A 21,737-nucleotide genomic window follows, 5' to 3' on the forward strand; every position below is an offset into this window, starting at 1 on the left:
TAGGAGAGTAAGTGCTATTGATATCCTGCAAATATTTACGGTAAACAGATGAGGACAGGTGCAAACAATTTTCTGTGTGGAAAATCAAATATAACTGTATTATGTGATGGGATAGCAGATGTTCAGCAAGCTGAGTTCCATTTTCTAATATTAACGTGTTCTGTACTTAATAGTAGCTTTCACTGACCTCCTGAAACTCTACTTTGGTGCTTAATAAAAACAGAAGTAATTTAAGTGTAACAAAATGGCATCTTATTGAAACATGTCTTGCTTGTGGGTATATTTTGCTGACAGATTGCAATGTGTATTGCTTCATTGTTTAGTTACGACTTAATGCTAAAGTCATTAACATTCTGTGTGATAATCCATAAAGTCGCCTACTTATGGCAAGGTAACAAAGAAAATCATTTTTTGTAGCAAGAACTTCTGACTGTAAATTAATTAAAAATATTAAAGTTGTTCTAACCTGATATATTCATTTTTATCTGTGTTAAATGCGGCCAAATGTTTTCCTGAAAATTATTGCCATTTGCACTAAATCCTTTTTTTTATTTCTGTAAAACTTCTCCTCAAAGAAGAATAGGGAAATGGATTGCATTACACAGAAATCTCAGAAAACTGAGAACCAAAGGATAATATCCTAGCACCAGTGAAATCAGTGGGAGTTTTGCCATTGAGTTCTCTAGAATGAGGATTTAATCCAATGCATACTATTCTAGGATAGTGCTTATAAATCCAGATAATACCCATCAACCAATATTTAATCATCTAAACCAGCAGTTTTCAAACTGGGGTCTGCGGAGATACTCCAGGGGGTTTGCGAGTCATGTCCGGGGCCACCGGCCCTGCTGATCAACTCCTCCCCTTCACTCCCAAGGCCTCCTGTATGTTCAGCATTGTACAGGAGTCGCTGGGAGGAAGAGGGAGGAGCAGTGAGGGGTGGAAAGAGGTGGGAAAGAGGAAGGGCAGGGACCGGGCGGGGGAAGGGGTGGAGCGTGAGGCTGAGCAGGCATTGAGCACCCCCCTTGGAAAATTAAAAGCTGGCTGGGGGGGTCTGCGAAAAATTTTAAATCAAAATCGGGTTGCTAACATTTGAGAACCGCTGATCTAAACCATGCATTCTGAATTAATATCTGTGCCCCTTCATTCAATCCCGCACTACAAGCATGGATATCTGTTTGGAATTGACTTGCAGAGTTTGCTTCTGTTGCTGACTTTGTTCCCTGTCTTAGGCACATCTCTGTAAAGACATTCTGCCTGGACTTTCTTCTACTATTTCTACACAATTGTTTCCTGAGCATGGTTTAAAATGAGTAACCTTTGTAAACATCTTATTTGCATATATCATTTGTTTTCTTTTTAGCAAGTATTTTAAACTAATATCTTGAAGGCTGTAAAACATTGCTAACTCTGTAACTGTGGTCATGAGCAGGATGGATATGCCTATTAATAAAATAACTGAAATTTACAAGGTGTTTGAAGCTCTGTTAGGAGCCTGTTGTTAATAGTGGTTTATCTCTGACATCCTTACTTTCCTGACCTCTTCCCACAGAGTGGTCAAATTTTTGTAGCTCTCTTCATAATTCATATTTCTTATGTCCTGAATAAATTTTTGTTTTAAGACTTTACTTTCTACACATTGTAACATGACCCAGCTTGATTAAACATGTGCTTTGATTGCGTGTTCCACGAGTCTTTAATTTTTCAGATTCAGACAGAAGATGATCAAGGGGGTTGTCTAATGATACCAGGCAACCTACAAATAATAATACTTCAGTAAAAATTTCAACAAAATTATTTTTACTGGTTCTCTTATTACTTAAGTGCTTGCTGTCCCTCATTCCCCTCTCAGCTGCAGTGCAGGAATTTCAAGAGAGCTCACTGCAATATGAAATTCCAGGAGACTATGTGGGATCAGGACACATAATGGGCAGTGTAACAGGGTACTCTGCCCGCCCCTCTTCCTGGGGCCCGCTGACTGCCCCAATAAAGCTCAGAGAGGCTTCCTGTTATGCAGCACCCGTGGCTTTATTTACACACACAGTTCTCCCACCACCAGTGTTGAGCTATTTACAAGGCTTACAGGGTTAGTTCCCTCTTTGGCTAGCAGTCAGCCCACAGCCAGGAGACTGCACTTTCTCCTGGCAGCCCCCTTCATACTGGCTCCCAGCCCTTATAACTGCTGGTGTGTCAGGCCCACAGGTGGAGCCAATCCATGCCTGCTACACCAGCCCCAATCTATTTCTCTTGATTGGAGCTGACTGAGCAAGGGCTAATAAGGTGCTTTTGCAGCAGCACCCTGCTACACACCTCCCCCTTTAAGCTGATGCCAGGCCTGGTCTTCCTTGACCCCGCTTCCCTCGGCCGGGGGTTTACTCTGGGGTTTAGCCCCCTGTCTCGTGGGGTTTTGGCATGCCCCCTCCACAAAAGGCGCATTGGGTAGAGGGCGGGGCACCCCACAGGTCTACGTCACCCAGAGATCTTCACACCAGTTGCACGGTTGGGCTGACCGCCCCAGACACTCCCTTTTGTTCTCTGGTGGGGGAGACGGGTCAGAGCCCCCTACCCTGAGTCTGGCCCCAATCTCAGGATCGAGCCCTCCACTCCTTGGAGTTTGGGTGTCCCCCCTTTGGGTTTCCCCCCTCCATCTCAATCTGCGGGATCCCCTCCCCTGATGGGTCCTGCCCAGGAAGCTCCATCCCCTCCTTGGGGACTCCCGTAGGATCCCCACCTTGGGTATGTTGTCTAGAAGTCTCAATTTCTTCCCCTGGACGTTGTGGGGACTCCGCCCTCCCAGGGCCCACCTCCATACAGGCCTCATCCCCGTCTCCAGGGCGCTCTCTCTTTCCTGTTTTGGGGATCTCCTCCTCGGGCCCCCTCTCCCCTTTGGGGAGGGTTCCAGTCCACCTCCAGGACCACAGGGTAGGCCAACCCCCCTATTACCTCCACCCGCTTCCAGGCAAATCTCCCCTGCACCTCCAGGGGTATCTGGGCCACGGGACAATACTCCTTATCCCCATGGATGCATTCCACTAGCATCATTGCCCCAGGGATAAGCCAATGTGGCTTCACTAAGCACCGCTGTATAAGGGAGCAAGTGGAGGCTGTATCTACTAGACGCCTCTGGGGTCTTTTTCCAACCTGCACTGGGATAGTGGCCAGCCCATGGTTCTTTTTCCGCCCCCTAATCTTAGTCAAACCACAAAATTCAGCAGCCCCACATTCCATCACCGGGCAGTCCCAGCTCTTATGTCCTGGCTGTCCACACCGCCAGCATATGAGCTGCGCCGAGCAGCGAGGGGTCCCTTTGGGCTCCTCCTGCCGCTTGTCTACCGGCTTCACCCTGGGGTGCTCGTGGGTTTTCCTGCCCCCCTCTGTGTCCTGCAGGGCCCGATGCTCCCTCTGCTGGAAGTCGGCCTCTGCACATTCTTCCGTTCTTTACACGGCGGCTTCTAGGGTGGCCAGCTGATGTCGCCTCACCCAAACCCGCATGCTATCGGGTAGACGCTGTACAAACTGTTTAAGGACCACTTGATCCATTATCTGCAGCACGGTGTGGGCAGCGGGCCTCAACCACCTCGTTGCCCAGTCTGTTAACCTTTGGGCAAAGGCCCAGGGCTGCATGACCCCGCCCACTGGGCTGCCTGAAACTTTTGCCGATATTTCTCGGCCGAAAGTCCGAGGCGATCCAGGATCGCTGCCTTCACTGCATCGTAGTCCCTAGTTTGGGCCTCCGTCAGGGCCATGTACACTGGCTGTGCCTCCCCAGCCAGATGGGGGCCAGCCGCAGGGCCCAGGTTGCCCTGTCCCATCCTGTGCCCAAGGCCACCCACTCGAAGGTGCCCAAAAGGCATCTGGGTCGTTGGCTGGGGCCATCTTACAAAGGCTGAGGCCCGGGGCCCGAGTGCCCTCTCCCCCTGCAGGACTCACCAACTTCTGCAGCTGGCTGAGCAGGGGCTAATTAGGTGCTTTTGGAGCAGCACTCTGCTACACGCAGGCAGCTGGAGAATTGAAAATGAGCGGGAGAACGGAGTGAGATGAGGAGACAGTTTTCATGGAAGAGAGTGAGAGGAAGAAATAAGAGGGAGAGGGAGCAGCTTTCAGGAGCGAGAGGAGAGAGGAATAGCATGGGGGGTGGGAATAAAAGGAAAAGAGAAAAGACTTCAGGCAGGGGGCTATGAGGGAGGAGGGAATTTTTTGGATAGGGTGGTGGTTGTGTCAGAGCAAAGCAGTCTTGCCTGTGAGCTGCTTTGTTCAGAGTTTGCAGAATATAGCTGCTGGAATGCTTCAGACTTTATTTCAGAGAGCCTGTGCTAAGAGGCAGAGGGGGGATGTGACCTGGGCATGTACAGGGAGAGCGCCATCTGGACATTTTTTCTGCTGCTTGCTTCACAGCTCCTGGATGCCCTAAACCCAAGCCAGGAGCAGGGCTGCCACTGAACTGCAGAATCTGCCAAAGGTGAGGGTAGGGGGAGAGACCCTGTTTGGAGAAGGGAGAGGTTTGACCTTCGAGAGTGGTGAGGGATAGCGCACTTATGGTTTCATCTGCTTGGGGTCACAGAGGCAATTCCATAGACACTAGCCGGGGAACGAGGGAGGAAGGAAAAGGGAAGAGGACTGGGAGAAACTCTTAACAACATATTGACTTCTTCATTTTTTGGCTGTGACATCCATCTTTATAGTAATTTACTCTGTAAATATTTCACAGCCAAAGACACTGGTCCCACAGTCAAAGTGCTTAGTTTGCCCACAAACTGATACCTGCTGTCTTGCACCTTTGAACAGACTTATTAATAAAAATCATGAACACTGAGTTTCACAAAGTACAGTTGCTTTGTCCATGCAGATAACGTGTGCAGTGCACACTGTAGGTCTAACACTCTGCTTTACTAAGCCAATGGGTTGCACAGGTCTAACAGATATTTCTCTTCTCCTTTCTTCTTTTTGCCTTCCTTTTGATTGTGAACTCTTCAGGGGAGAAGCTGTATATAGCACTGTTTCTTAAACAGAGCTGACTTTGTACAAGTAACTGTATGCATGGCAACTATTTGTTTGTATTTAAGTAGCATCTAGAGACCCTGACAATGGAATCCCAGTGTCTTAGGTGCTCTGCAAACACATAGTAAGAGGCCATTCCTGTCCCAAAGACCTTGCAAGCTAAACAGACAATAAATAGGAAAAGTGACTTGCCCAAGATGACACATCAGGTTAGTGGCCAAGCCAGGAACAGAACTCAGATCTGGTTCCCAGTGCAGTACCTTATCCACTGGATCATGTAGCCAGATTTTACCCTTCATTGTAATACATGCTCTCCTTAATACAAACTTATTTGTATTGCCAAGAAACAAATATTTAACAGCTATATCTTAGCAGAATTTACAAAAAAATGGTTACATGTTAGATTGGGCTATGCTTGCTTATAAATGTTCAAATCCATAAATCAGACTGACAAGTGCTTGTGCACAGTTTGTTCTTTTTGTATTGGAAATACATTTACACACACTTTCTCTTTTACAGTTTCCCTTTATTTTTCATGAACCTCCTAATCAGAGCACATAAATAAAGATTAAAACACTATTGCTTCTGAATAAATGTGTTCCTACTCTGTAGAAGACTGGCTGAAATGAGTTTTTTGCCATTTATAAATCCCATGAATATTCTTTAAATTACATGAACCTTACAAATGATGGCAGCTTTTGATGTAGGATACTTTAGTTTAATTGGAAAACAGTTTTCAGTAGCTTTAGAAATTACCGAATGCTATCAAGTACAGGTAAAAGATAACCACTAGTAGTTTTAAAATGGTTATTTCTTTGTAGCTATTTAGTTTTGGAACTATGGTAGTTCCAACCACAACGATGTGCAGAAACACATTTTTCAGAAGATGAGTCTTTATTTTACTTGTAAGTATAGGAATACTTTAAAGAATACTTGAGCTTCTCACATTATTTATAGGTTTGAACTTGATATGCCGCGGTTTCCATAAGTTCTTTATCAGGCAACTATGAAAAAGCAGTAGGTAAGAGAGAACTTATCAAACATAAAACTCCCTTAGGCTCTTCCTCCATTATTACTTCATTTTGTCCTCCTGAGTCTTTTATACACGAAAAAGAAAGTTATAAGCCCAGAGTTATTGAACAGATGTTGCTCCCCCGTGCTCCCATATAAAAATTGTCTATGCCCCTTCTGGACATGGAGAATTATTGAGGTTCATTGTGAGTAGGGTTACCACCTTTGAAATGCAAAACATCCAACCGCCCCCTCCCCCAAAAGGCAAGCCCACCACAACCCCAACCACAAGGCAACTCTGCAACTGCCACTTATAGATAAGATTGATAATATCGCATGTCTCCTCACTCTTGTGTGACTTAAACCCTATCTCACATACATGCACGGTGCGCTTGTGCATTGGTGGGCAGACAGCTTCTATATTTTCAATAGTTTTGATCTGTTATTGCTTAAACTGTGGAAATGGGAACACTGCAGCGTCTTTATCTGGACACACTTTTAATGTTAACTATCCCAGTTAATTGTGGTGATAATACAAATCTTTAGATCCATGTTTAAAAAAAAAACTCCGCAGATTAAATTATTTTTCTGGCAACTGGCAAATCCATCAAAAAACTTGGCCAGGCCAGTCAAATACTGGCAAGGTGGGAGGTATGGCCTAAATGTGAGGTATGGCCTCTGCAATGCTTCTATTCCAGAGAGCCAGGAGTGAGTTTGGGACACCATTGGTGGATCTCCTTGTGGCAGCATAAAGTGTTGCTGGAAAGTAGCAGGGTTGGCACAGTAAAACTTTTTTTTAAATCATGAAGAGAAGGGACATATTTCAAAAACAGACAGATGTCACTTACCAGAAATGTTCCTGTGGGTTTGCAAATGCTTACAATTAAAAAGCTAGAAATGTGGAACTTGTTTCCAGAAATTCATGGTTGCTGTCAGGCCTAGCTCAAGGCAGCATTAAAGAGCATCGAGGCTTGAATCTGGCCGATGTCAGTTAGTGGTCACTTTTTTGGCATCAGATGAATGTTTGGAGGAAGCTGTTAAATTTGTTTGATCTTAGTGTGTTTTCTAGAGGACTTTTATCAATATCTCAAAACACCACCATTACTGCCTTCCTTATTGGCAGTATCAGTAAAGAGGCGGAGAACTAAATACACATGGAATTTTAAATTATCTTCTCAACTTGGCAGGTCAGGATTTTGAGACAAACTATCACTGAGGGGAAAACTTTGTTGATGTCCATGCTGTTTCTGTGAAAAAGAGAGAACATAATTCTTTGGAGCTGTTAGTTTGGCTCATTTTATGAGCACAATGGTATATTTAGTTTAAGGGCCTGATCCTGTACCTATTGAAGTCAGTAGACATTTTACCTTTAAAACCCCATAAAAAGTATTTTAAAGGACAAGTGAATTTTCGGCCTATACCATGTGAATTCATTCATTTTCATTGACTTACAGGATTGTTCTTTTCTCTGGCATATTAACAGAACAATTAATGTGTAAAGATAGATTAAAAACATGTAGCTCTTCTGCGAAGGGAATATAATTTTTTAAGTGTAAGCAGGAAGGATTTTACAAAGATGAGTATTTTTTCTCAGAGTAATGTTGCATACAGACTGGAGATTGCCTTTTCTGTGAATTGTATAATGAAAAATCAATCCGTTTAATGGTTGACAAACTCTGACATTCAAATAAAAATGCTGCTGTTATTTTCATAAAGACCTGTAGGCAAAACTAGATTCAGTGAGTTTAATTTATGCAGTAGTAAACGTCTGCCAAAACATTGTACAAATGACTGTATAATAGGGCAATAATAACTATGAAGAAAGAGAAGGAAAGAAAGGAAGCAGAGGCCAAACTTCTCAGTTTTTAGAATAAATAAATTCACAAAACCTTTCAATGTAAAATGTTATATTTCTACAATCTCCTTTGCAGCTATGCATTTTAATTTAGAGCAATTTCCTGAAGTCAGCAAAACATGTATCTAACAGTGTGATGTGTGGTGTCAGACTAATTGTTTAGTTTTTGTTATTTGGTCCAGTGAAGTGAAAGTCAGTGATTTCATCTCCTTATTTGGTCTTCTGCCCACTAGTCCACCAGACTTAATTCATTCCTCTTCTGCCTCAAACATAGCTATATACTTTTCACACACTAAAGAGATGAAAGGCCTGATTCGTACAGGTATTCTGTCAGATTTTCATGACTGCCCACAAGTTAAAAGAATAGTAAGGAAAGTCTCTTTGAACAAAAAAAAATGTGGTTTGAGAAGTTCTATGGCATCAAAGATTTGCACATGAGCTAATTGTTATTTGGAGGAAAAAGATATCCCAGTAAGCAAACAAGACCAAATTTTCTGCTTACTTAAATGCATGTTTGCTTTCTCATATCAGTGTTAAATTTAAAATATTTTATTGCCATGATAACCTACATGCTTTTTCCCATAATAATAATCTGTTTGCAGCTTGTCTGTTCAAACCATGCTTTCCTTCCTTTTTCATGTCCTTTATTTACATCTCATTCACTACACTAGTTTTTTTTACATACACCATTTGAGAGGGGGATGTTATACCTATGATTCAAATAACTGTGGTTCCATTTTTCAATATTTCTCACTATTGTACATGATTTTATAACAAGATGTGATATCGCATGATGACTTTTAAAAAGGCTAAGTCTCCATTAATTTTTTTTGTCTTCCTCTATCCAGTCTTACATATCAGCCTGTCTCTCCAATATTTGCTCCTGGACATCTTCCATCAGCTCAGACTTAATATGACCAAAACTGAATTCCAAGTCTTCCTTCAAAAATCCTTTCCATGCATTCCCTTCACTGTCTATCACCATCCTCCCAATTATTCAGGCTCATAAGCTGTTGGCCCACATAGATGCTGTCAAGGTTCCTTCCCCACTCTGAATTCTAGGGTACAGATTTGGGGACCTGCATGAAAGACCCCGTACGCTTATTCTTACCAGCTTAGGTTAAAAACTTCCTCAAGGTACAAACTTTGCCTTGTCCTTGAACCCTATGCTGCCACCACCAAGCGTGTTAAACAAAGAACAGGGAAAGAGCCCACTTGGAAATGTCTTCCCCCCCAAAATATCCCCCCAAGCCCTACACCCCCTTTCCTGGGGAAGGCTTGATTAAAAATCCTCACTAATTTGCATAGGTGAACACAGACCCAAACCCTTGGATCTTAAGAACAATGAAAAATCAATCAGGTTCTTAAAAGAAGAATTTTAATTAAAGAAAAGGTAAAAGAATCACCTCTGTAAAATCAGGATGGTAAATATCTTATTGTGTAATCAGATTCAAAACATAGAGAATCCCTCTAGGCAAAACCTTAAGTTACAAAAAGACACAAAAACAGGAATATACATTCCATTCAGCACAGCTATTTTACCAGCCATGAACCAACAGAAATCTAATGCATTTCTAGCTAGATTACTTACTAACTTCATACAGGAGTTCTGAGCTGCATTCCTGATCTGTTCCCAGCAAAAGCATCAGACAGATAGACCCTTTGTCTCCCCCCTCCGCTCCAGCTTTGAAAGTATCTTGTCTCCTCATTGGTCATTTTGGTCAGGTGCCAGCGAGGTTATCTTAGCTTCTTAACACTTTAAAGGTGAAAGGGTTTTGCCTCTGGCCAGGAGGGATTTTATAGTTCTGTATACAGAAATGTGGTTACCCTTCCCTTCTCATAAGCTGTAGGCCCACATAGATGCTAATAGGTTTTGGGTTGTGACCACATGTCCTTCTGTATGCTTGTTCAGCATCCAGCACACTGAGACCTCAAGTGCTACAAGAACATGAACATGAACCTTGCCCTTCACATCCAGGATGTGTTAAAATGGCCACATTTCCTTCCAAGTTTTAGATCTGACTTGTTCTTTCTGTCCAAACAGTAAAAAACAATATCAGTGCCCTCATCATTGCTCAGATTGATCACTTAACCTTTTCCTCCTCTCTGGCCTCCCCAATGCCCAGGTCACTCACTGCAGTCCAAGCAAAACAGGTCATATTCCTTGCCCATTGATCTAATATCATTACCCTCTCTCAGTCCTTCCACTGGCTCCTGCTCTTCACTGCATTAAGTTCAAACTACTTATACTTCCCTTGTAGACCCTTCGCAACTTTTCCCTTCCCTTTCTTCTCTGTTTTTTTTCCATGTTCTTGCCTCTCTGCTAATGACAGCAGCTTGCTACTCTGTCCATTTCTTCCACACTATCTCTGAGCTTTCTTCCATGCAGATTCCTATACATGGAACACCCTTCCAGAGCTACTTTGCAAGGCTGCTATGCTTTTTTTCCCCCCATTCCAGAACCAATAAATTAGCCAACTAAAACTTTATTTTTATTTCATTTTCAAACAGAAAAAAAGACTTCTCTACTCCTCCATGCTATGTTCAAACCTTCACTAAGTAACTTTGTTGTTTTATGGATATTACCCTGTCATTCCAATCCCATTCTCACCCTGCCTTCTGTCTTGTTAGTTCTTTCTTACATCATGTCTGATAATAGCTTGTGAGCTCTTCAAGGAAGGGATCATATCCTTTTCTGTTTTGGTAGTGTCCAGCAAAGTTTTGGGTAGTGTGATAAATAATAATATATGCCTTACGTTCTTCATACAGCTAATCACAGGCCAGCCAAGGGCACACCTTGTCACTTCATTTCTCTAAGGAAATGATCCTTTTTATACCTGTTTTGTGGTATTAGGGAGTGCTCTCTTCCTTTCTCATTTTACCAGATTAATAATGCTACTATTTGCTGTCTACATTTATCATTATCTAATTTGCCTCCGTGTAGTCAGCACAAGTATTCACATAAAACAAGGAAAGGAGGTTAGTTGACTTCACCAAGGTCAGAAGGAATATGTGCTAGCGCGCATTAAAACATTCTTGAATTTGTTCACCCCAGAAGACCGCGCTGTCCTTCCTTCTGAAGTTAGAAAGTTGGCTGCCTCTCTGCTGGACCCTGTACTGATCTGAATGCTGAGACATAGCTGGAAGGAGCACAGGGATGGCCAACACAGTAAACATCTAGTGCTGCTGAATATTTGAAGGCCTTTTGTAGTAATTATTTTTATATACAATGAACAATATTTTTGTGGCTGATACCAAGCTGGGAGGGGTTGCAAGTGCTTTGGAGGATAGGATTTGTAATTCAAAATGATCTGGACAAACTGGAGAAATGGTCTGAAGTAAATAGGATGAAATTCAATAAGAACAAATGCAAAGTACTCCACTTAGGAAGGAACAATCAGTTGCACACATACAACATGGGAAATTACTGCCTAGGAAGGAGTACCGCAGAAAGGGATCTGGGGGTCATAGTGGACCACAAGCTAAATATGAGTCAACAGTGTAACACTGTTGCAAAAAAACTGAACATCATTCTGGAATGTATTAGCAGGAGTGTTGTAAGCAAGACACAAGAAGTAATTTTTCTGCTCTATTCCACGCTGAGTAGGCCTTAATTGGAGTATTGTGTCCAGTTCTGGGTGCCACATTTCAGGAAAGATGTGGGCAAACTGACGAAAGTCCAGCGAAGAGGAACAAAAATGATTAAAGGTCTAGAAAACATGACTGATAAGGGAAGATTGAAACAACTGGGTTTGTTTATTCTGGAAAAGAGAAGACTGAGAGGGTACATAACAGTTTTCAAGTACATAAAAGGTTGTTACAAGGAGGAGGGAGAAAAATTATTGTTCTTAATCACTGAGGACAGGACAAGAAGCAATGGGCTTAAATTGCAGCAAGGGAGGATTTAGGTTGGACATTAGGAAAAACTTCCTAACTGTCAGGGTTGTTAAGCACCGGAATAAATGTCCTAGGGAGGTTGTGGAATCTCCATCGCTGGAGATTTTTAAGAGCAGGTTAGACAAGAACCTCTCAGAGATGGTCTATAATACTTATTCCTGTGATAAGTGAAGGGGACTGGACTAGATGACCTCCCTAGGTCCCTTCCAGTTCTGTGATTCTATAATTTTTATGATGCACTTTACAAACACTAATAGTTTATCCTCCTAACACCCTGTGAGATAGAGAAGTATCGTTATCCTATTTTTACAGATGGGGAAACTTCAGCACAGAGAGAATTAGCAGTTGCCCAAATCTCTCTCACAATATGAGAGACAGCTGGGAATAGAATCTAGTTCTTCTACCTCACAGGCTTATTAAAAAAATGATGTATAAGGATTGTGGAGGCAATAGGAAACAAAGTATAGCACTTTGGTTTTCCAAGTGTCTGTCATTGGGTAGGGAGAGCATGTGGATGAGTGCACACTTCCTCTGTCCTAGATATACATAAAGAACTAAAGAACTTAGTAAAGAATTTTGACAAAAATGGCTTAGACTTCTCTCACACCTGATAGCTGTCCATCCTCAATTTCTGAGATGACAATTTTCATGAGGACACAAGTTTCTTTTCTAATGATCACCTTGCCATGTTCTACATGTGTTCTCTAGTAACACTTTGCAGTATAAATGGAATATGCATGTAGCATCCAAAAAGGAATATTTGATATTTACTGTAATGTAGCATTGTGGATACACAAATATCCAAAGAAGAATATACAAATGAGCAGACAGAATAACTGACAGACATCTGCTCAAGTCATTTTTCTTTTGTGGATCCGGCATTTCACGCATTGGTAAACTAATTCTATTGATAAAAAAAAAAGGAGTACTTGTGGCACCTTAGAGACTAACAAATTTATTTGAGCATAAGCTTTCGTGAGCTACAGCTCACTTCAGCAGATGCATTCTATTGATGTCATCCACAACTATCTGCTGTATGTGTCAGTTATATGATATGATGGCTTTGATTCACTATTCTGTAGAGTAAAATTATTCAGCAAAGCTTCTGTACGTTGTGATTTCATTGACTCATAAGGAACTGTTCATAATTAAGAGTTACTGTAATTCTATTTAAGGATGGAATTCACTCCAGTGGTGAGGTCCCTGAGTAAGGCTACATGCACTATTTAAGATCTAATACTGGGTCTTATGCGAGTCCTTTGCATTGTCTGAATATCACAGTAAGGAAATGTGATTCCTATTAATTTGTGTGCACACAGTGGACTCTATAGTTAAGCACTCTAAACACTTTGTTCTCGGCTTCTGCAGAGTTCAACAGGGCAAAGATGGTGTGTAATCCAGAGCACTGGCTATCCTATAGGCCAACAGTAATTTCAAATTTAATTATTTTAGCATACAGTTGACTGGTTCAAAAATAGCTTGAGTTAGGATAGACTGAAATACTAGATTGAAGTCTTGAAGTTTATGCTTTGTCACAAGAAGTGTGTAATATAGTGCACCTACTTTATAATGGATGCAACTGGAATTGCTATGTTGAAAACATGCTTAGTTAATCCTCCTTTATATATACAATATTTCTTTTTGGTGTTCTTGGTCCAATTTGGGCACATAAAAATAATTAAATTATTTTGTCATGGTTTCATGACAAAATCATGAGATCCTCCAGGTAGTCTTATTATGAATCCACCATTTTTGCTGCAACAGTGCATTTGTGACTTTGATCACATTAATTCTACTTATTGTTAACAAATATACCAATATTATAAATTGTAAGATCTTGAAAGTTACTAATTCTGTCCACTAGTCTATATTTCAAAACAATTTAACCATATGCCATTCTGTAAATGTAATACATTGATGTCTAGTGAGTATCCAAGTAAAAGAAGCTACAAAAGTGGAAAGATTTACAGCTGTGGATCCTAAAATTTAATTGTGTATAATTTAAGTTGCTGTATAAAAAGGTGATGGCTTGGGAGTTAGGTGTGCTTAGTAGCCTGTGTCAATTTATATTCCCTGATAACTATCAAACCTATCCCTAAACACTGATACATTCTCTGAACCTCGCTAATCTACACGGAGGATTCAGTAAACTGAAGTGGATGAAACACAAGTTCATTGATCTTAGGATGTATTTATCCATATTATAAATTGACTTATAAATAGTATAAATTTTCCATTTTTTCATTTGCTATCCAGCAGTCCATATCACACGTATAAAGGATGTCCTGGCTGTTTAAATTTCATACAGATATCCAGGGCAATATTATCTATTTTATTATGTAAAGATGGAGAAACCTACATTCTGTGAACTAAATAGTACTAAACTTGCACTATTTAATTAGTCTTGGAGCCGGTATTTATTGTCTGCATTGTCTGATTCCATTTTTTGGCTGTTATCTACAGTCTGTGTGCTGAAACTTAATAGCTTTATGCAGTTTGTCCTTTAAAAACAGTCACAAGATTATACATTCTAGATGGAATCTTGATAGCTTTGTTTGTTCCTTTCCAGCGTTTTTAAATAAATTAAGCGATCTGTGTAAACTCACATTGAGCATACTTTTCTTTGGGGGTTAGCTACATCTGTTTGTTTTAAGGGTTATCCATCCCTAAAGAAATTCTTCTGCTTATAATGATATTTGCCACAACATCTAAAGACTTCCTTATTCAGCCCTGGTTTGAAAGTACTACTGTTAATTTTTATATTACCAGGATCTGCTCTTTTTGTTTGGTCAGGTGCCTCATGGATGCCCAATTAATGAAACCAGTTTTATGTAGCCGGTGATGTTTCATGGGTGCCAGATTTTTGGGGGTATGAATCAAGCACAGAATTATAGAATGATATTTGGTTTACCAGTTTCTGTTCTATCAATATCCATGAGGGATTCTCTGTATTAGCAATCCATTCCAGTACCACTCTAATTTGTGCTGCCCTATAGTAACAAAACTCTTGAAGTCTGGTAGCACCAGACATCCCATCTGCACTGGATGTTGCAGCCATTCTGTTCTGATAGTTGGCTTCTGATTTGACCATAAGAATATTTGACTAACTTTTTAATTTATTGAAGAATTTTTTGGGACATGTAAAGGGAATCACAGAAATAGCATACAAAGCCGTTGGCAGGATATTCATTTTAAATACAGGTTTCAGAGTAGCAGCTGTCTTAGTCTGTATCTGCAAAAAGAAAAGGAGTACTTGTGGCACCTTAGAGACTAACAAATTTATTTGAGCATAAGCTTTCGTGAGCTACAGCTCACTTCATCGGATGCTCACGAAAGCTTATGCTCAAATAAATTTGTTAGTCTCTAAGGTGCCACAAATACTCCTTTTCTTTTTATTTTAAATACAGAAATTCTACCCATCAAAGTCAATGACAATAAGGTCTACTTTTCTAGGTTACTGTAAATAATTGTATTAGTGGCTCAATATTTAAGTTAAACATCTCCCCCAATCTAGGTGATACAATGATGCCTAAATATCTAATTTTATTATCCACGCTTTCATGTGGGCATTTGTCATTTATTGGGTATCTTTTTGAGCCACGGCATAGTATCTCTAACTTGCAGTAGTTTAGTTTGTTTCCCAATTTCTGGCCAAAATCTTAAATTATTTCTTCTAATACTGGTAGAATTCTCCTTACTAAAAATGGGTATGAACCAAAATCCTGGCACAGAGCACCTTCAAATTTCTGGAAAGTTTTGCAACCACATGCAAACTTAACAGTTAACTCCCATGTCTACATTTTGAGTCAGCCTAAATCCCAGATCTGAACATTCCCAAGTTCTGCTAAACTTACATTTTTATTCATATCTGAACCTTGCAGTCCAGGCTTTCCTATCAGTAGCAACGGTACTGCATCAGGTCCACTTTCCTATCGCTAGTTTTTACTGCTCCAGGATTATGCAATGTTCTCTCTTTGATAGGTAATGCCACAGATGACAATTTGATTCAGGCTACAGCCAAGTTCATATTACTTTCTAGAGACACATGAATGTGTTTTGGATTTGACCTACATCTTAAACCACCTGATGTCCATCACTTCATCTGCCATGTTCGATGGTCCATCTATTGTGCTTTCCTGATTTGATTCTCCACCTACAACAAGTATATTGGTAAACTCCCAAAATGGGCCTCGTCTCCCATACAAAATGTCTGCTATTACTGCATGGCTGCTTTGCACTCTGTCAAAATCTCTTATTGCTTCTACCTATCTCCATAATTTCTTTTAAACACCTGCCATCAACATGCCAAATTATCTCTCTTCACCTAGAATTTTTTAGCAGTTATGTCTCCTCTCTCTACGTAAGATGTGAACATACATTGATATTACATAGCTAAGACATTGATATTTTGATACATAGATTTATCTTACAGATAAATCTGGTGTATTTCTTCAACTGGCAAATACTTATCTTGGTTATTGTATAAAGCTATCCCTTTCCTAACAACTTAGTCACCTTGTTTGGTGACAGGCTATATTAAGTCAGTAATGTTATCCAGGGATAACAATTCTGTCTTCAGTTTCCTCTATTAGGAATATTCTGTGTTCACAACAGTGTACTGTCTCTTCCTGACCACAAGGGACACTGACTCTATTCTTCGTTGGTATGTGGTATTGCTCAGTGGGCTTTTTCCCTCAGATCTACTTTTAGCTTTGCTCCTGGTACTGGTTTGTAACATCGTGATCAAAGTCCAAGTGAGACTGTAGTTTAATAATCTAATAGGTGAATGGATCATTTAACACATACACATTGAAGGGGAGAGATTTTTTTCCCCCCAAAGCCCAAAAGAGTTAGGTGCCCCAACTCCTATTGAAAGTGGAGTTGGCACCTAATTCCTATTACTGCCATTGAAAATCTCCTCCTAAAACTATAGTGTAATGCAGTGGTTCTCAAACTAGGGCCGCCACTTGTTCAGGGAAAGCCCCTGGCGGGCCGGGCCAGTTTGTTTACCTGCCGCATCCACAGGTTCGGCTGATCACCTCTCCCACTGGCTGAGGTTCGCCACTCCAGGCCAATGGGGGCTGCAGGAAGCGGCGTGGGCTGAGGCAGTGGTTTGTTCATACTGCAACAAGCTCGGGAGGGACCCCAGGCACGTAATAGTATTTGCTGAGCATTTAATGATGATGGTTGTTTTCACAACCCCTGTAGATGCAGGCATGTTTGCTAAACATGTTTTGGGACCCATTCACCCCATTCTTGCCAGAGAAGAAAGGGAAGATCGCTGGAAGCAAACAGGAGTGGGAGTGGCGCAAGCATCAACTGCTGGTTTGGCGTGGGTGGAACAGGGTCTGGGACACAGAGCACAAGCTGGGGAGGGGGACGTGCTGAGGGTGGTACAATGGGCACGGGCACCAACGCCAATTAGGCCGGATGTGTTAAGGGTTCTCCTATGGGATTACCCTAACAGGGCAGATGGGGCATATTTGTGGAAGGGGTTTACAGCAGGATTTTGGATCCCTTCATTTGATGTCAAAAAATTTAAAGTCAGTAGCTGGGATGGGACATATTGTTCAGAAAAACATTGCTCAAGAATTAAAGGAGGGCAGGATAGCTGGGCCATTTAATCAATTGCCTATAGCACATTTGACAGTTTCCTCTGGGGTTGGTCCCCTAGAAGACCCCAGGGATATACCGATTAATTCCTCACCTGTCATACCCACAAGGTGGCTCTGCTTATGATGGGATAGACCTGGCACTATGTTTTGTACGCTATTCCTCCATTGATGAAGTTGTTCGTATCATTCGGGTGTGTGGCCCTGGAGCGCTAATGGCTAAATGTGATATCAGGTCTGCTTTCTGACTCCTGCTGGTGGACCCATTGGACTTTGACCTGTTGGGTTTCCGTTTTGAGGGGCAATTTTATTTCGACAAGGCTATGCCCATGGGCTGTTCAGTATCCTGTGCAGCTTTTGAGAACTTCAGTACAATGTTGCACTGAGCAGTGGTGCGGTCAGCGGGACTAAACCAAGTGGTGCGTTATTTGGATGATTTTTTGTTCGCAGAGCAAGCCAGGTCAAATGAGTGTGTTCACTGGTTGGACGCATTTGAAGCCCTGGCTGAAAAGTTGGGGGTAGCCCTAGTGGAGGAGAAAACAGAAGGCCCTTCCACTACATTGACCTACCTGGGCATTGAGCTGGACACCAGGGAGGGAATATCTCGACTCCCTCAGGATAAACTTCAGAAGCTATCGGGGTTGCTCCAGAGAGCACTGGGGGCTAAAAAAAACCTCAGTCTATTTTGGGGTACCTGAACTTTGCTTGCAGGATTGTTGCCCTGTGGCGGGCGTTTGGTGCACTGCTGGCTGTGGTAACGGCTGGCATAGCCAGTCCACACCATTACATACAAGTCACTAGAGAGATGAAGGAAGACTTGGGGGTGTGGGAAAGTTTTCTGAGTTGATTTAATGGGGTATCATTGTGGAGGGAGGAATGATTATTAAAAGGGGGGATTAAAAATCCACTCAGATGCAGCAGGCAGCATAGGTTTTGGGGTGTTTTATCAAGGCAAATGGTGTGCACCAAACTGACCCACCACTTGGACACACAACGGGGTTGTGCGTGACATGACCACCTTGGAATTTTTCCCCATTTTAGTTGCAGTGGCAATTTGGGGATCGGAGCTGGATAATAAAAGGGTGTGCTTCTGGTGCGACAACATGGCAATGGTACAGGTTATCAGTCTCCAAACTTCCAGATCGCCCAGGGTTATGAAGGTGGTAAGGATGTTTGTTCTCCAATGCTTAACCTTCAGCATTTGTTCTTCTTCAAAGCACGTGCCGGCATGGATAATGGCATAGCAGACACCTTGTCTCGTTTCCAGTTTGACAGATTTCGTAAACTTGCACCAGGGGCTAGCAGTGAACCCGAGCAGATGCCGCTGGCTCTCTGGAACCTTGGAATGTGATGTGGTCGGCGGAATAGGGATTTTTGGCTCCAGCTTACAAGTTGTTTATTTTGTTTTCTTTTAAGGTCAATTCCAGGATCCAGAGAATGGGTCGCCTATGCGCAGAGGGAGGTTGTTGCAGTACCGGGTCAAGGACAATGCAGCTGCTGTGTGATTGACGATCACACATGGAACAATGGGTTCTTTCTCCCCAGTAGGGCTGCTAGGCAACAGACCATTTGGAGATGTTTGGGAACCCAGCAGGGTTGTGGGGGAGGCAGCCAAGCAAATTGACACCTCCTTATGGTGTATGTTCAGTGGAGGTACTCTCTAGGGAGGGCAGCCAGTGACCAGATAAATGGCCTGGTAAAGGACTTAAAAAGAGGTACTGGATAATGGAACAGAAGTGGGAGGAGGTTGGGGACGCCTATGATTGGTACGGCTGGGAGCCAACTCCCTCCCCCCCACCCCTTCTCATAGCCCTCCTTAATCCTCTTACGAGGCTGGTGGATGGTAAGGTCCAAGCCTTGGGTTGGCTGAGGGACCTGAATGGAAACAAAGGGGGGCTGGTGGAAGCCCTGAAGGATTGATTTGAATAAGCATGGATTTGCCTGCACTGTACACTTTATCTGCCAGGTAGTCCCAGACATCTATATAATAAAGTTGTGGCCTGATTAAAACCCATAACAAGTCTCCTGTCCTTCTTGCAGTGTACCGAGACAATGCGGAAGCAGGGTTCATGTGGCCTGTTAGCGCACAGCAAGCCAGTGCACTGTAGATTCACACCTTGGCTTTCTGCACTCTAACTCGCCATATAGATAAGCCCACAGTTTTGAGCATATACTTGTTTGTGCAATGTCTAACTACCAGTTTGTGTATGTAATTTTCATTTGGATATTACATGTGGAAAATTGTGGGGGTGAGTTTTGGGAAATATGGACCCAGTGGTACTGCATATTCGGAGACTTTCACATTTCACAGTTAGATATTACCAATTGTTAAAATCCCATTTTTGTTTACATTATTTGTATTTAATTTTTTATTTGTAAAATCTACCTCTTCTAGTTATATGTGGACATAAATTTATTTTAAAAATACATATAAAGAATCTCAACCCAATATCCACTGGTAAAGTACTACCAATCCATTAAATAAACCCTGCCCTTCGTTAATCCACCTGTTCAGAAAAAGTCGAGGAAAAGTATCGTTCTTTTCTCCAGAGAACTCGCAATACAATTTTATACCGTTCTTCTTCTATCTTTCCGTCCTTTATCTTTGAATTTATACTTCTGTTACAGAAACAGCAGTAAATATGTTACAGGAAAAATGAAAATTGATTACAGCTTCTCCCTCAAGTCAGTCTTAACTGGCTGAAAAGACAAACTGACATTTGAAGAAGGAATAAAAGAAGAGAATAGAAGGATTTTGAAGGTTTTTCCTACTACCCCTAAAAAGGAAATTGAGAAACAAGCATACCTTCTTGGTATGTAAAAAAGGGATCGGAATCTTGCATGATAAGGCTTTCTTGTGGGATTTCTACTTCTTGATTTTATTTAGCCTGGAAATATGAGATTCTTTGTTGTCTCCCCATGCCTAAGACCAGGAAGTATAGCAACATCATGGAGGGGAAGGGGGAGTGTTAGCTTGAACTTTTTGAGGTTCAAAAAAGTTTATGTCCATTTGAGTTATGTAGGAAAGTTTGGTTTCTTTCTCTTTAACTACACTCAATTCAAACACAAACCATCCCATATTCCACTGTAAATGAAGCTGCAGTTGAAGCTTTTCATCTTTGTACTTACAGGGATATCATTACCATGGTATTTGAGTGCCTCCTTGGTAATTAAAAAGGAAGTAACAAAATTTCTTCCATTTTCTCCTGAGTGAAGCTTGCTTTCTCAGCAGCAAAACTAAAACTGTTTGCAAATCCCCAACACTTGTGTCAAGCAGCAAAATTGAAAGTATTGTCACCTGCACTGCTGTCAGCAGAAAAAAACAAAGTAAAGGAACATAATTTCAGCACGAACATAAGTATCAGAATGATTTACTTGTCTGTTCTGCTTCACTTTCATCTCAGTTTCCAGGGCTTCATTCATCCATATTTTATTTACACACGCATATCTCATTTTTACACAATTTCTCTCTCCCTGGCCAGATGGCTATGTTGTCTGCATGGTGTTCATCAAAGGGAATGACAAAAATGTGTGGATGCTTATTGGCATCTTGGTGGGGTTTGGCTAACAACATTTTTCAGCTGAAATTTCATATGTATTCTGATAAATGAATAAGAAATATTTTTAAATGTAGGAAAATACTGTACAATCCTCAAACACAAATGCACTATTTTATTCATCAATACCAAAACAGCATCCATCAGTGCCGAGTACACATCGACAAATTTGCTTCATTGCATAAAACGGTTTAAACAACAATAGTAGCTCAATGGGATAAATGTATGGTTGAGAGAAACAGGTTTGTTTCAAAATATAATGCAGCGTTTCCTCAGTATGTTGAATTTGTTTTCAATTACGATAACCTTACTTTGAGTGTGTACAAGTTAAGTAAGAATTAATACATCAAGGTTCAAATTCTTTTCTTATTTACACGAGTGACTGAAAGTAGATTTTGATCCAATATTTCATTTGTTATTGGTGTCCAGTTCTTATTGGTTGATCCAATATTTCAGTTGTTGTCTGTGTCTGATTCTGTGGCAAGCCACTGCTTTTTGAGAGCCTGTTTCTGATGCCTTTCCATACTTCTGAAATGTATAGAGAGTTTTTCTTCTGCACTTTTTAGCAGGAAGTCATTTGTAATTTTTAATGGTACTTCCTTTTCACGTATTGGTATTTTGCATAGTGACATTTCTCTTTAATCCCACCTAATCTCTCTAATCTATGGTATTTTGAATGCATTTTTATCACTATGCTATTTACAGCTTTGTAGCGGGGTGGTCACCCTGCTCCTGCCTGGAGGGGTTAAAAGCAGCCTGGGAGAGGGCTGCTGCTGGGGAAGCAGCCTCAGCTGTGGCCATGCCCTA

This window comes from Lepidochelys kempii, chromosome 9 (genome assembly GCF_965140265.1).
Source record: "Lepidochelys kempii isolate rLepKem1 chromosome 9, rLepKem1.hap2, whole genome shotgun sequence".
Taxonomy (NCBI): Eukaryota; Metazoa; Chordata; order Testudines; family Cheloniidae; genus Lepidochelys; species Lepidochelys kempii.